The sequence below is a fragment of the Manis javanica genome, chromosome 4, assembly GCF_040802235.1.
Source record: "Manis javanica isolate MJ-LG chromosome 4, MJ_LKY, whole genome shotgun sequence".
In the NCBI taxonomy this organism is placed as follows: Eukaryota; Metazoa; Chordata; class Mammalia; order Pholidota; family Manidae; genus Manis; species Manis javanica.
Genome location: NC_133159.1, coordinates 22710040 through 22725905, shown reverse-complemented (window position 1 = coordinate 22725905; position 15866 = coordinate 22710040). Strand labels below are relative to the sequence as shown.

The 15866-nt window shown below is 46.5% G+C and overlaps 1 long non-coding RNA gene across 1 annotated transcript in view; it reads right to left on the bottom strand.

Annotated features, from left to right (window-relative positions):
- LOC140848661 (uncharacterized) overlaps positions 1–15497 on the bottom strand; it is a 30982-nt gene extending 15485 nt beyond the window's left edge. The window contains exons 1-2 of the long non-coding RNA XR_012129755.1: positions 15336–15497; positions 10271–10329 (exon numbers count right to left, since the gene is read on the bottom strand). This is a non-coding gene — a long non-coding RNA (uncharacterized lncRNA). The remainder of the gene's footprint in view (positions 1–10270; positions 10330–15335) is intronic.
- Between the last annotated feature and the right edge of the window lie 369 nt (positions 15498–15866).

Sequence of the window (15866 nt, the reverse complement as noted above, 5' to 3'; positions counted from 1 at the left end):
AGAAGTTCTAGTTAGTTTAATAGAGCAAGAAAAAGAAATAACAGGCTTGAAGTTTGGAAAGGATGAATTAAAACTTTTATTATCCACAGATGACATGAGTATTTTATACAAAATCCTAAGGAATCTACAAAATACTAGTGAACTTAACAAATTGCAGGATGCAACCATAAACAAAAATAACAAACTATAAATGGATTTAACAAATTGCTGATAGGACTGAAAATATAAAAGTCAATTGATTTTTCTACACCAGAGGTTGGCATAGCTCAATCTGGTCTGCCATCTGTTTTTTATGAGTTAAGAATACTTCTTAAAATTTTTAAATAGTTGAAAACAGTTAAAAAAAATAGCAATATTTTGTGACATGTAAAATTATAAAAAAATCAAGTGTCAGTGTCCATAAATAAACTTTTATTGGAACACACCCAAAGCCCATTTGTTTCCATATTCTCTATGGCTACTTCCATGCTGCAATAGTGGAGTCAAATAGTTGTGACAGAAAGTTCCTGATTTGCAAAGCCTACCATATTTGTTCTCTGGATCTTTACAGAAAAAATTTACTGAATCCTGCTTTATACTTAAAATGAACACTTGTTTAAAAATATTAAAACACAATACTATTTCAATAACATCAAAAACATAATATTTAAGGATATTTTTTATGTGTGCAAGACCTCTATACTGAAGACTATAAATCATTTCACAGGAAAATTAGGGAAGACTTAAAATAATAAAAGATCATGTTCATGGATTAGAAGATTCAATATTTTTAAGATGTCAGTTTTTCCCCAGTTGCTTCTGAGATTTAACACACACACACACACACACACACACACACACACACACACACACACACAAAAGCAAGTTTGTTTGAGTCCCGTTTTGTAGAAATTAATAAGCTATTCGTAAAATTATAGACAAATACAACAAAACTGCACTGCACTGGTCAAAAATTTTAAAAGAACTTGAAGGGCATATGATATATTGATAAAGGTTTATCAATTTTGTTCATCTTTCAAAAGAACCAGCTCTTCCTTTCATTGACTTTTTTCTATTGTTTTCTAGTCTCTATTTCATTTGTTTCCACTCTGATCTTTATTATTGTAACAACATGGATGGACCTAGAGGATATTATGCTAAGTGAAATTAGAGAGAAAAATAAATACTTGTGATTTCACTTATATGTGGAATCTAAAAGACAAAACAAATAAATAAATAAAACAAAGCAGAAACAGACTTATATATAAAGAGAACAAACTGGTGGTTGCCAGAGGGGAGGAAGGTGGGGGAGTGAACAAAATAGGCTAGGGGATTAAAAGATATAAACTTCCAATTGTAAAGTAAAATCACGGGGATATAAAGTATGGCATAGAGAATATAGTCAATAATATTATAATAACTATGTATGGTAAAAGATTGTAACTAGACTTATTGTGGCAATCATTTCATAATGTATATAAATGTTGGATCACTACATTGTACACCCAAAGCTAGTACAATATTGTATGTCAACTCTAGTTAATTATAAAAAATATAAGAAAATGCAAACTACAAATTGGGAAAAATAACCACAATACACATATTTGACAAAGGACTTAGAATATATAAAGAACTCATATAAATCAATCATGAAAAGAAAAACCCAATAAAAATGGGCAAAAGACAGTGGAACAGAATAGAGACTCCAGATATTAACTCAAACATATATGGTCAATTAATATACAATAAAGGAGCCATGGATATACAATGGGGAAATGACAGCCTCTTCAACAGCTGGTGTTGGTAAAACTGGAGAGCTACATGTAAGAGAATGAAACTGGATCATTGTCTAACCTCATACACAAAAGTAAATTAGAAATGGATCAAAGACCTGAATGTAAGTCACAAAACCATAAAACTCTTAGGAAAAAACAGAGGCAAAAATCTCTTGGACATAAATATGAACGACTTCTTCATGAACATATCTCCCCAGGTAAGGGAAACAAAAGCAAAAATGAACAAGTGGGACTATATCAAGCTGAAAAGCTTCTGTACAGCAAAGAACACCATCAATAGAACAAAAAGTCATCCTACAGTATGGGAGAATATATTCATAAATGACAGATCTGATAAAGGGTTGACATCCAAAATATATAAAGAGCTCATGCACCTCAACAAACAAAAAGCCAATAATCCAATTAAAAAAATGGGCAGAGGAGCTGAACAGACAGTTCTCTAAAGAAGAAATTCAAATGGCCAACAGGCACATGAAAAGATGCTCCACATTGCTAATCATCAGAGAAATGCAAATTAAAACCACAATGAGATATCACTTCACACCAGTAAGGATCGCCACCATCCAAAAGACAACAACAAATGTTGGCGAGGATGTGGAGAAAGGGGAACCCTCCTACACTGCTGGTGGGAATGTAAATTAGTTCAGCCATTGTGAAAAGCAGTATGGAGGTTCCTCAAAAAGCTCAAAATAGAAATATCATTTGACCCAGGAATTCCACTTCTAGGAATTTACCCTAAGAATGCAGCAGCCCAGTTTGAAAAAGACAGATGCACCCCTATGTTTATCGTTGCACTATTTACAATAGCCAAGAAATGGAAGCAACCTAAGTGTCCATCAGTAGATGAATGGATAAAGAAGATGTGGTACATATACACAATGGAATATTATTCAGCCATAAGGAGAAAACAAATCCTACCATTTGCAACAACATGGATAAACCTAGAGGGTACTATGCTCAGTGAAATAAAACAGGTGGAGAAAGACAAATACCAAATGATTTCACTCATCTGTGGAGTATCAGAACAAAGAAAAAACTGAGGGAACAAAACAACAGCAGAATCACAGAACCCAAGAATGGACTAACAGTTACCAAAGGGAAAGGGACTGGGGAGGATGGGAGGGAAGTGAGGGATAAGGGGGAAAAAGGGGCATTATAACTATCAGACATAATGTAGAGGGGGTACACAGGGAGGGCTGTACAGCACAGAGAAGACAAGTAGTGACTCTATAGCATCTTACTACGCTGAAGGACAGTGACTGTAACGGGATATGTAGGGGGACTTGGTGATGGGGGGGTGTAATAACCATAATGTTGCTCATGTAATTGTAGATTAATGATACCAAAAAAAAGTAATAACTATAAAAAAATGGGCAACAGACTTACACATAGACTAAACTCGATAAAAATGGGCAAAAGACATAAATTTCACATTGGATGACTTACCCATGGCCAAAACACCTATGAAAAAAATGCTCTATGTTATTAGTTATCAAGAATCTGCATTCATCAGTAAGATTAAAAAGACTGACAATATCAAGTATTCATGAGGGATGTGGAACAAACAGAAATCCTATGCATTTCTGTAGGGGATGCACAATGATATGGTTAGTTTGGAAAATAGCTAGTCAGTTTGCTATAATGTAAATATACACCCACTCTATGACCCAGGAATTCTACTTTTCAGTGCCCAAAAGTAATGAAAACTTTGGTCTCTAAATAGGTGATGTATGTATCATAATACCACTTTTATTCATAATAGCCCAAACTGGAATTAACTCAATTGTCTATCCATGGGTTAAAGGGTAAACAAATTGTAATATAACAGATTAACATAAAGCAATATGGACAACTATGAACTGCTGATAAATGCAAGCAGATTAATCTCAAAAACATTATATTGAACAAAAGACCTTAGATACCTACCAGGAGAGTCCATTCATTTGAAGTTATAGAGCATGCAAAATTAATCGACATGGCAGAAAGGAGGTGGGTGGGGGAGGATTGACTGAAAGTGAGCCCAGGAGAGATTACTGAGATCAAGGAAATGGTGTATCTTAATGGAGTGTTAGATGGATGTTTGGGAAATATTTCTAAATTCAGACACACAAACACAAAACCACACACACACACACACACACACACACACACACACACACACACACACATTAGGGAAAGGTGTGCCATCACCTGCTGACCAGTCTAGCTCTAGCTGACCTCTCCCTCCTCCTGTCCACCACCATCCTGCCCTCCATCCTGAGTACCTCTCAGTCCCTCCCCTCTGTCCATCCTGCTGCTGCTCTGGAGTACCCAGTGCTGTCAGAGTTTGGGGTCCCCTAAGAGTGCAGGTGGTGTGTGTGGACGCTGACCCCAGGAGGCCCAGTGAGAAGGGATTGGGCCGGAGGGAGAAAAGCCCTAAAGGCTGAATCAGAGAGCAGGTCGCACTGTGGGCTCAGTCCTGCTGGGAACTCTCTGAGGAAGTGTGGGGATGTGACTCAGACTTGTTCCTCAGAGGGAAGCTGGGTATTTATTTATCCACCTCTCCCATTCCTCACTGAGGGGTATAAGATCCACGCACTTCTGGGGTGCCCTGCCCATGGCTGGTTAAGCCCCCAGAGCACTGGAGAACCACCCAGGTGGAGAAGCAGAGACAGCAGGGCCTGAAGGGCAGAGGGGCAGTGTGCTGGGAGCCACCGGCCCAGGTAAAGGAGAGCAGAGTACAGGAGAGCAGAGCTGGCTCAAGGGACATGGGGCAGGGTAGCCAGAGGTCCTGCCACAGCCATCATCCCTCACTTGGGAGACTACATCCGCACCCCTCATTTGCCTTTTATTCTCATCCATCCCCCAAAGGCAGTTAGAGGACTTCCCAGCAGGTAAGTCCGGCCTAAATCCCTTCAACAGCTCCTTTTGGGAGAAGAACCAAAATTCGTACCCCTGCCTTGGAGATTGGACCTGGTGTGACTTGTGCCCCAAGCCCATCTGTACAGCCACCTGTACAGCAGCCATATGCAAGCCTTTCAGTTCTGCAGATATGCCAGGATTCGTTCCCTGGTGTATCCAGTAAACCACACAGCCACTGACCTCCTCCTTCCCTCTCCCAGTCCTCTGGGACACCTGGCTGGGGCACTGGTGCAATTCCAGAGCTCCGAGACCCTGAGGCTGTCACCTGGTAGTAACACCTCCCTGAGAGGGGACCTGCAGCTGCCTGCTCAGCTTGCTGTTACTGCTGGCTCCATCATACACATCCAACCCCTATCTTCACTGCAACCAGTAGAGCAACCCCAACTTCAAGCTAAGTGCATACTTTATTGTTAATTAGATTTAATGGACTAGAGTAATTATGTTGAATTTTAAAAATACCTAGCAATAAATACTTGCTTATATATCTCAGAATATAAAGTTTTCCCATTGTTTTCCAAGGGAGACTGGAGAGGGGAGGCTCAGGCACAAGCAGAAGGTGTCAGAAACCTGTTAGAGGATGGTCTTAGACCCCATGTGTGGAGTAAAACCCAGGCTAGCCTTCCAGGAGGTCAACTTCAGAATGTATATAAAAAGCCTTAAAAATGTCCATGCCCTTTGACCCAATGAGGCCAGAAATCTCCCATAAGGAAATAATCAGAGATGGACACGAAGATCTATGTATGAGGTAAGTCATCCTTGTATCATTTATAATAGCCAAATTTAGATGGAAATTATCTAACTGCATAACAATGGCGGATTAGCTACATCGGTTACAGAACAGCCCACATGCTGGACTGTTGTGTGACCATTAAAAATAAGACCTTCAAAATGTAATTCATGATGGGAAACTGCTTATAAAAATACAGGCAGGAATACAGGCAGCATGTAAAACAGGATATAAAGAAAATTCCTAATTTGGCTAATAGAAGCATAGGAAAAATGGAACCTAGAAGGATATATGTGAAAATTCCAGCAGACGTTATCTCTGTGTGGGGGATTTTTATTAAGAGTTTTGATTTTCCTTATTTTTTCATGTTTAACATCTTTTTCTGATAAACATCTATTGATAAAATATTATTTTTAATTTGTTTTAAAAGGGATGCCAGTATGAAAGGATCTCTACATCCCATTTCCCACAAAGAGACTTCTTGTATTCAGCCCTGGGGTCAGAGCTCTAATCTCAGAATCTCTAGGTCCTTGTTTAAATCGTGTTGCTGGGTAGGGCCCAGGTTGCAGGTTGTCACTCAGAATCCTGTCTCCTCTTTTTTAGTAACAGAATACCAGTATTGCTAGGGATGGATATGTAACCTCCTACAAAGCTTTATTTACTATTCCTAATTCTTCCCCTTTCAGAGAAGGATGGCCAGTGGAATTTGGATAGAAGTGTTAAGTGTTGCTTCCAGAAAAGCTGGAACATAGCATCTGGTAGAACTCTCTTTTCTCCTTTGTTCTCTCCTTTCCTTTTTCTTCCTGTTTGGAAAGCTACAGTCATTTGCAGAACTCCAGCAGCCATCATATGACCAATAGTCAATCTTTTGGATGAGGTCACACACTATGAATGTTAAAGCAAAAATAAAGGAGACTGGGACATTGACAAAATATGTCGCATTAACAGAGCATGCTGGGACTTTCTATGTCCAAAATTCTCTTACATGAAAGAAAAAAAATCTTCAGTTTGTTTAAGCCACTGTTGTTCAGATGCCTGTTATTAATAGCTGGATGCAATTCCTAAAAGATACACTGGGGGACAGTCAAGGATGGCAAAGATAAGGCAAACTCTAGCCAATCCACAGAAATCCCGATGAAATTGTTAAGAAAACAGCAACTTCTGTTAGAGTAAGGGACTGTGGCCTGGGGTAAGATGAGCTGAGGAGAAAAGTCTCTAAGTAGAACTAATGCTTAGTGGGATCAAGTAGGCCTAGGTTTCCAGGCTATGTGCCTGTAAATGTGGGTCTGCCTCATGTGGCAAGAAGGGACCAAGAGGATTGGTGTTGATTCCTTATAAGAACATAGAGTAAATAATTATAGTGTGGTGAAGTAGACAGTCAAACTAGAAATCAGGAGACCTGATCTTCGCTTGTAATTTTAAGAAAGTCATTCTCCCTTTCTGGACTGTTTCTCCTCTGTTAATGGGGATGGCTGGATCAGAGCATCTAAGGTTTTTCACGACTCCAAGGATCTCTCACCATAACCTGAGCTGGACAATTGTAATATCTGGGAGGGTGGAAAACTCTAGACACAGTTCTTTGTTCCACCCATATAGGCCCCACCCCAACTTGCCATCAGTCTCCTTTCTGGCTTCCAGAGCTACCCAGGGTGTGGAAGGCACAGGGTTTAGCCTAGGTTGGGTCAGTCCAGAAGAATTCACCAACCCAGTGAATCTTCTACTGCTCCTTTTGGGCTAATGAATTCCCAGGGAGGAGTCACTAAAGGGAATGATGATGGCAATAGAGTGAGTCCTGCCTGACAATGATGAGCCACCTCATGGAGGATTTTCTAGAGCGTTTAGCATTGGAAGATACTTTGGTAATCTTCTAGTCCATCCCTTCCCTGATGCTTGAATTCCTTCTTCAACAAGCACTAGCAAAACCCATACATAATGTCTCATCACCATCATCAATACCATCATCACCATCATCACCCTCATCACCATCTCCGTCTCCATCACCACCAGCACCATCGTCACTATCACCATCGTCACTATCATCACCATCATTATCACCCTCATCACCCTCATCACCATTATCATCACCCTCATCACCCTCATCACTATCATCACCCTCATCACCCTCATCACCATTACCATCATCCTCATCCTCATCCCCCTCATCACCTTCATCATTCTCATCCCCATCATCCCCCCCCATCATCCCCATTACCATCATCCTCATCATCGCCATCACCATCGTCACTATCATTGCATTAATCAAATACCTCCTTTGTACAGGCATTGGGTATGTTATGTACCTGATTGCACTAAATTCTCACAATACATCTAGGTAGGAACTTAAAGGTGAGGAAACCAAACTCAGAAAAATGAAGTGGCTCAAGGCAGCACAGATAATAAGCAGAAGAAGGAGGACTGGGATTCAGATCTATCTGATCACAGAGGCTGATCTCAACTCTACCCCACAGCCTGAGAGCTGACCTCTGCTTTGTACAGTGGTACAAAGTGGTAGGATGTTGTCCCCACCAGAAAGCATGCTGTGTCTTGGGTGAGCATCCCTTATCCAAGGAAAAATCAGCTTTTCTCTGGCTTTACCCATTAGTCCTGGTTCTGACCTTCTGGGTATGTAGAAAGGGTCTGACCCATGGTCCATCTGACAGTCCTTCCGATATTTGAAGGCAGTTTTTATGCTCAGTTTTGCCTCTTCTTTCTTAGGATAAGCACTGGATTCCTTCAATACCTTGGTGAATGTCTACCTCTCAAAACTCTTCTCTGGCTCCCCTTGGTCTACCTGGACTTGTGCCATCTCTCCTCCCTGGTCTCTGCTTTCACTCTTGCCCCTTCTTCCTCTTCATCCAGAAGTCAAAGTGATCTTCTTAGGATAGATCAGATCATGTCACTCTCAAATTCAAAACTCTGCAATGAATCCTATCAATTTAAAAAATCAAATCCAAAATTTACTATGGCCTATAGACCCTAAATGATTTGCCTCCTACTGGCCCTTCACACCTCATCTCCTGCCCAGCTCCCCACTGCTCACTTTGTGCCAGACAAATTGGCCTTTGTGCTATTCCTTGAGTACATCACTCTCATTCCTACCTCAGGGCTTTTGCATCTGCTGTTCCCTGTGATCAGAGCATTCTTTTGGCAATTATCAATGAGCTTCACCCCTTCACTTTACTCAGGTCTCTGCTCGAATGTCACCACCTCTCATTCCTACTCCCTCTCCACTCACTATTTTTATACACCTATTTGTATATATATTGTGTGTGTGTGTGTATATATATATATATATATACCTATATTTAAATTGTAAATATAGTATAGTATAAATATACTGTATATATTTAAATATACTATTTGTATTTTTATATAGCCCTGACTCATCCCTTAGTCCCTTTCCATTCACTATTTTTCTTCATAGAACTTATCACTTCCTGGTACATACTTAACTTTTCTATCTGTCTTCTGACCTAGAATGTGAATTCCATGAGAACAAGGATGCTGTCAATATACTTCACTTCTCTATCTCCAGGGCACAGAATAGAGCCTAGAACACAGTAGGGTTCTAATAAAAATGTTGAATTAATGAACTGATTAATCCATGTGACCTAGTTCCCATGCCCCCCCTCAGGCTGGAGGCCTTGCTTATAGACAAGCTCCAGCTCATTTATGACCTTCTAATTTGTTCTTCTGAATGGCAGAATAGTCTGAGCCTCCTATTTGAATAGGATTCTCACTTCTCTTTTTCTAGACTCTATACCTCTATTAACCTGGGCTAAAATTTAGACAGCAAGATATGCATAAGAGTGGTTGCTTTGGAGTCAGATAGACTGAAGTTCACATCTCAGCTCTGCTACTTACTAGGTCATATTATTTAGCTTTCCTAAGCTTCAATTTCTTCTTGTGTAAAATGGTGCTAATAATACCAACCTTGCAAGCTTGTGAAGATTATGCGAGGACATAGTGCAGAGTGAGCATTCAGTAGGTGTTCAGAAGCAAGTGTTCAGAAGCAAATATAATTTTATCTGTTGATAAAATTATTTTCATTATGACCAGTATTACTGTTGTTGTTCTTATTAAGCTAGCCAGCTTTGGGGACTCTCCACCTCATCGGAAGAGCCTCTGGGAATGGACGGATGGGAGGTGGGAGGAGGAGTGAAGGGATAGGTGAGTTGAGAGACGTGTCACCTCATGGACTCACCCTGAGCTCCCTGCCAGCTCCCATGCCAAGGCCTGTCTCTCTTTGTACTGAGCTGTTGACTTATTTTCCTCAGCTCAGAACTTTGCGCTGCCTGAGGAAGCCGCCTTTCCCTGGGAGACCCCACCCTGTGCGCCTGCTCTGCTGGGGGCTCCAGCCTGTGGGGATTTTCTTCCTGCCCTGCTTCTGCATCCATCGCTCGCCCTTCCTCCAGGAACCTGTCCTCTGAGTCTGAAGAGCCCGTCTCCCCCGCAGAGTGAACTCTCATAAAGCTGTGGGCCTCTCTCCTCCCGGTGGATGGAAGATTCCGGGTGGCAGGAATTGTAGCTGACGTTTGGCAGAGCCCCTCCCAGAGCCTGAAGACATGCCAGGACTGTGGGCTGGTGGAAAGTGAGGGCAGCAAAGGAAGGGGCAGAGCGGGGAGGGCAGGGCTGGCTGAGGAGGAGCCCCCATCAGCCCGGCCTCAGGCACTGGCCTCACGTGGACTGGGGCCAAGTCCCAGCTCTGCATTTGCAGCAGCTGATGACTCAGGGCGAATGCCCTCTCCTCTCTGAGACTCGGTCTCCTCACCTGTCAAATGGAGATGATATTCCCCATCCCAGACGCTGTGGGCGGTGAAGGGGACAGTGCAGGTGGCTGTGCTGTGTAGGGGCTGGCAGGACTCACCATCTGTGAAGCCGGTGATGGTACAGGCGAGGTCTGGGTGGCCTGGAGGTCAGGCGGTGCTGTGGAGCAGGTCAGAGTACGGGCTCTGGAGCAGACCCAGTTTGAATCCTGGCTATACTACCTCTGGCTGTGTGATAGAGGCAAACTGCTCACCCTCTCTGAGCCTCCTCTGTGCCCTCATCTCCCTTTCAGAGGGCTGTTGAGAGCATTGCTTTACAATGACAATGTGCCTGCCCAGGTAGAGGCTCCGTCACTGTCAGCTGTCCGCTCCTGCCCCTTCCCTGGGAACATATCCCTGATGGGGCGGCCTGGGCAGGGGAGGTCAGGGGAGCAGAGGAGGCAGCAGGGATGTGCCCAGGTGCATGTGTGCATGGAGCCACAGGGGTGCCTGCTTCTCTGACAGGTGCCCATAGGTGCTGACTAGCAGACAGGCATCCCCCTGCCTCGTCGTGAACATTAAATTCTTTAGTGCTGGGATAGCATTTGCTCCTGAGCAGTCAAGACACCTGAACTCATTGACTCAGTGGAATGGCTGGCTTGAAATGTCATGCATTCTTGCCCCATTCCTGCCTCTGTTCTGTTTTCCTGAGCCATGGAAGGTCGTGGCAGAGGTCATGGCCTCCACTGCCCTGCCTGTGGGGAGGACTGTCACCCCAACCCACCCGGGACACGGATCCAGGGCTTACCCATCATTGCCCTTATGACCTGTACACTCTGGGTCCCTGCACAGGAACAGATTTGCACCAGACCCTCCACATTCTTGCTGGGACTGTGTCTGTGACACATGCCTGAGACATCAAAGGAGGCTTAGAGGTTGACAAGGGAGGGGAGGGGTTAGTCTGTGGCCTGGCCAGTGGGTTCAGACTGTTGAATAAATTCCTGACTCAGGTTAAGTGATACAGGCTTATAAGATTGTTTAGAATGGGTCTTATACTTTGGCCAAAGGAGAAACGTAGAGAGTCCTAGAGAGTCAGCCAGTGTGTGAATAGAACCAGAACATTACAGAGCTGGAAGATTGCTGCCAAACCAACTTCATGTGTGGAAACCAATGCTCAGAAGCAGGAAGTGCCTAACCCGGGATCAAATAGCAAGTCTGGGACAGAGCCAGGAGGGACTTGGCTCCCTGCCAGCCAGCCCCCTCCCTCTCCCACTCCACCTGACTGGGGAAGCCTGGGGCTGGGAGTGGGCTGGGCTGGGACACTGGACCATCCCAGCGGGGGTGTGTCCCATCTCTGCTGTGTGTTTATAAATGGAATCCTTTCAGCTTTGCCTCGCACAACACAAGGAACTTAATCACGACCTTATCTGATCCTAACAGGATCGTCTCTATTTTACAGATAGGAAATGGAGGCCCAGAGGGGGCAGCTGACTCTCCCAGGGTCTCCCAGCTGGTGGGGCCTGTCCGCCTGATACCAAAGCCTGAGCCTCCCATGCTCTCCCTGACCCAGGCTCCCAGGGGTGAGAGGCAGCTCAGTGGCCCTTCGGGCCTCAGGATAAAGCCCTGCCTGAGGAGGTGCATCTCGGAAGGTCTGGGGACTCTGCTGGGGTGTTCTTGTTCTTCCCCTACTTTCCCCCAGTGGCCTCAAAGCCAGCGCTCCCCCTCAGGTATTAGTGCATGGGTGGGGGTGGGGCTCTGGGTGGTGGGATTCAGGTAGAGGGCTCCAGGAGCAGGCCCAGCAGAGCCTGGGGTAGAATATGATTTTGGGTTTTGGCTGGGGAGGCCAGAATAACAGAGAGGGGTCAGGACTTGAGGCCTGATGCCTGGAGCTGGGGGAGCTCGTCCTGGGTCTGCTGAGGGGTCAGAGCCTGCTCCAGGACCAAACCTGGAACGGTGACTTGCTCCTTGGTCCCATCCTGACTATGGTCTGAAGGCACAAGAGTCATTTAAAAGCCCCTCTCCCTGCCCCCATCTTAGGAGGCTCTGCCACCTTTACTGGGTGTTGCAAGTAGAGCAGAGGGTGGTTGGCCTGGCTGCTGGCCACAGCCCTCTGGAGGTGCAGGTGGAGGAATATGGTGGTCCCCTAAAGAGGAAGACCTTGGCTTCCAGATAGGAGCTGGAGGTAGTAGGGGGGTGGGAAGGGCAGCCTCGGGCACTGAAGAGGGACGAGGAGAGGTGGTATGGAAGGGAGGGGAAGGAGCCACCCATCACTGTCCCTGGGTTTGGTAGGATGGGTATATGTGAGGGGCAAATTCTTATCTAGGCGCACCCAGGTCTGCTAAGGTCTCAGGGGTCCAGGAAAGGGGGCATGGGCTGCTGGGAAAAGTACTGGGCTGAAACTTGGGCATCTGTGACATTTCTCCCAGCCCATTTGTTGGCCTCCGTGTACACGGGGGCAACATGGGGGGCTAGGCAGGAGGCTCTCTGAGGGTCCTTCCAGCCCTGTGTGTCTCTGAGCTGGGTCACCCTGGGGCCTGGCGTGTGGCCTCAGAGACTTGTCTTGGAGTGGGAAGGGACTGGAGAGACCATTCACATACTCAAAAAATAGTGATTGGGTTGTTTCTAGGTTTTTGTTATTGCAAACGAACTGCTGTGAATTCTTGTACCGTTTCCAACGCACATGTACAGGAGATTCTCTAGGGCATATTCTCCAAGTAGAACTGCTGAATTAGAAGGTATGTGCATGCTCAACTCTACGAGACAGTGCCAAATTGATTTTCAAAGAGGCTGTATCATTTCCACTCCCAGCTGTGGAGTGGGAGAGGGTTCATTGTCCCCCACCTAGACTACAAGTTCATTTCTGCCCAACTAGCAGGTGTAAGATGGGACTTCTCAGTGTTTTATGATTTGCATTTCCCTGATTACTAATGAGATTGCTTATACTTTCAAGTGATCATTAGCCATTCAGGTTTCTTCTTGAAATACCTATTCATGTCTTAATTTTCTATTGGATTTTTTTATGGGTTCCTTTGTCTTTTTAGGAATCTTTGTATATTTCGGATAGGATTATATATCGCTTATGTGTTATAATGTGTGGTCCCATATGTGGCTTATCTTTTCAGTCTGTTTATAGTGACATTGGATGAACAGAAACTCCTTAATTAAATTGAATCAAATTTATTGATTATTTCCTTTATGCTTGATGTTTTTCATATGTTGGTAAATACCTCCTTTTCTACCCAACGTCATAAAAATAGTCTGTATTTTCTTCCAAAAGCATAAAACAAGAAAACATACAAGGCTGGACAGTGATTCTCTCTTGAGAAGCATGGGGGGTGCAGTTGGTGGGGGGCTTCTGTGCTATTGGTAATGTTCTAAATCTCACTGTGCTTGTGGGTGCCTGCTGGGCACTGACAGTTCACTGCATATATACATAGGGGGATAGGTAGACAGATGTGTAATACAGCTGTTGTACAGACAGAAAATTATATGATAAAAAAAGAGATTTAACAAAGTGATATATGAAAAGCTCCTAGCACAGTGCCCAGCACATACACATACGGCCACTTAGGAATGCCTACACTCTTTCTGGAGTCAGGCATAGCACTGGTTGATTTACGCACAGTCTCAATAAGTCTTCACAGTGGCCCTACAATATATACCTTATTTTACAGATGAGGAAGCAGACACCCAGAGAGGGTAAGTGACTGGCCCCAGGTCACACAGCTAAGGGAACCTGACAGGCGAGACAAGGTCTGTGTAACTCCTGGTCAGTCCCTGTTGGCCACTGATGGCCTGCCTCTCACACAGCCGCTGTTTAATAAATGATGAGGCTGCTCTGGCCTCCTCTGTTCACACAGCAGCACTTCCGCCTCCCCAGCCCCACCCACAGGCTCTGGGCAGGGCCCTCACTGAGGCCCAGGGAAGAGCCAGGGAGCCCTTAGGGGGCAGGAGAGGGATGTCTGTGGCTGCGACCTTGACCATCAACAGGAGACAAGGTGGAGGCTGAAGGAGGGGAGGAAAGGACGGTGTGGGGTGAGAGAGAGAACTAGGAGGGCATGGAGGAGGAGGGGGAGGGGAGGAGAGGGGAGGGGAGGGGTGGGAGAGAGAACTAGGAGGCGGAGGAGGGGGAGGGGAGGGGAGGAGAGGTGAGGGGAGGGGTGGGAGAGAGAACTTGGAGGAGGAGGAGGGGGGAGGAGAGAGGGCAAAGGACAATGACAAGGACAATGACAAGGACAAACGTGGGGAAGGGGACAGAGAGGGGATGGGGTCAGACACAGCACACCACAGGGAGGACGGACAGAGGGCCAGGGACAGAGGACAGCCGGGCAGGCTGGCTGCACAGTGCTGCCCAGCAGGGCCGCCACGAGGGGACGCTGGCCTAGAGGCAGTCCCAGCGGTGAGCCCCTGGGCTCTGTCCCCGCCCAGGCCTCTGGCCCACCTGGAAGGAGAACCAGACACTGGCCGACCAGACCCACAGGCCCCAGACCCGGAGGGACCCGCAACACCGCCGGCCTCCCGGACCTCGGGGGGAGGTGACGCAGGCGGCATGAGCCACGGGCCCCCGGAAGCTCCGCATTCAGGCTCAGAAGTTCCCTGCACAGGCAGAGGTGGGGGAGAAGCACCTTGCAGGCGATTCCTGTAAAAGCAGAGCTGGAGGCTCCGCGGGAGCTGACGGGGGTTTGGTTGCTGGAAAAGCCCGTGTGGCACTGGGTGACAGGGAAGACAGAGGCAGAAGACAGAGCAGCACCCGGAGGCCATGGGGTCAGGTGGGCCTGGGTGGTAACCCCAGCTCTGGCGCTTCTTATGACTCTAAGTCCCTTACCTCTCTGAGCCTCAGTTTCCCCACCAGCAGAAAGGGAGCCATCACAGACCCTGCTGCTCAGGGTTTGGGGGAGGACTCTGTGTGAAGGTCTGAGCCCAGAGGAAGTGCCCAGGAGACGGTGGGTCTGAAGAGCCTGGGGCTGCCCGGCTGCACATCGTGACCTGAGAGCCACGTGCACAGCGGGGAGAGCTGCCGGGTGGGGACAGGTGTGCCCCCCACATGCACACACGCACACCCTAGACCCCAGAGCCGGAGGAGTGGGAGGGCCCTCCTGGGCGTGGACTGTGGTCTGAAGGCAGGAACACAAAGGGTGTCCTCAGGGACCAGGGGACAGGGAAGCTCAGGGAGGGTAAGTGACTTACGTGGGGCGACTCAGCAGAGCTGGGTCAAAGCCAGCGCTTGTGACCTCAGGTGAGGAGGGCGACACCATCCTTACGGGCAGAGCAGGATGGAGCGTCCATGCTGGCCTGTGCTCATTTCTGACAGTTCCCCAGCTTGGGTCTCTTCCTTCCTTCAACCCTGGCTTGAATGGGGAGCCTCCCTCTCCCAGTAGCTCATCAGTTGGTTTTGTCCAGGCTCAGCCAGTCCATCTGGCTAATCCGGATTCTCACTGCCACCCTGGGAGGTAGGAAGGGTGACCCCATTAGGCAGGTAAGGAAACTGGGGGCAGAGAGGTGGAGGGGAGGGTGTGAACAAGTCAGGGGCGGTTGATGGCAGCAGGGCAACATGCTTCCTCTCTGGGGCCACCCGGGAGCCCTGGCCTTCCTCCCTGCCTACCACGTAAGGGCTGTAAACCCCACCAGTGTGGGAAAAGGGGCCCCTTGGAGGGTCTCAGCTCCAGCAAGAACTAGCTGTGGGCCATGAACAAGTCCCTTCTCCAGGCGTCAGTTTCC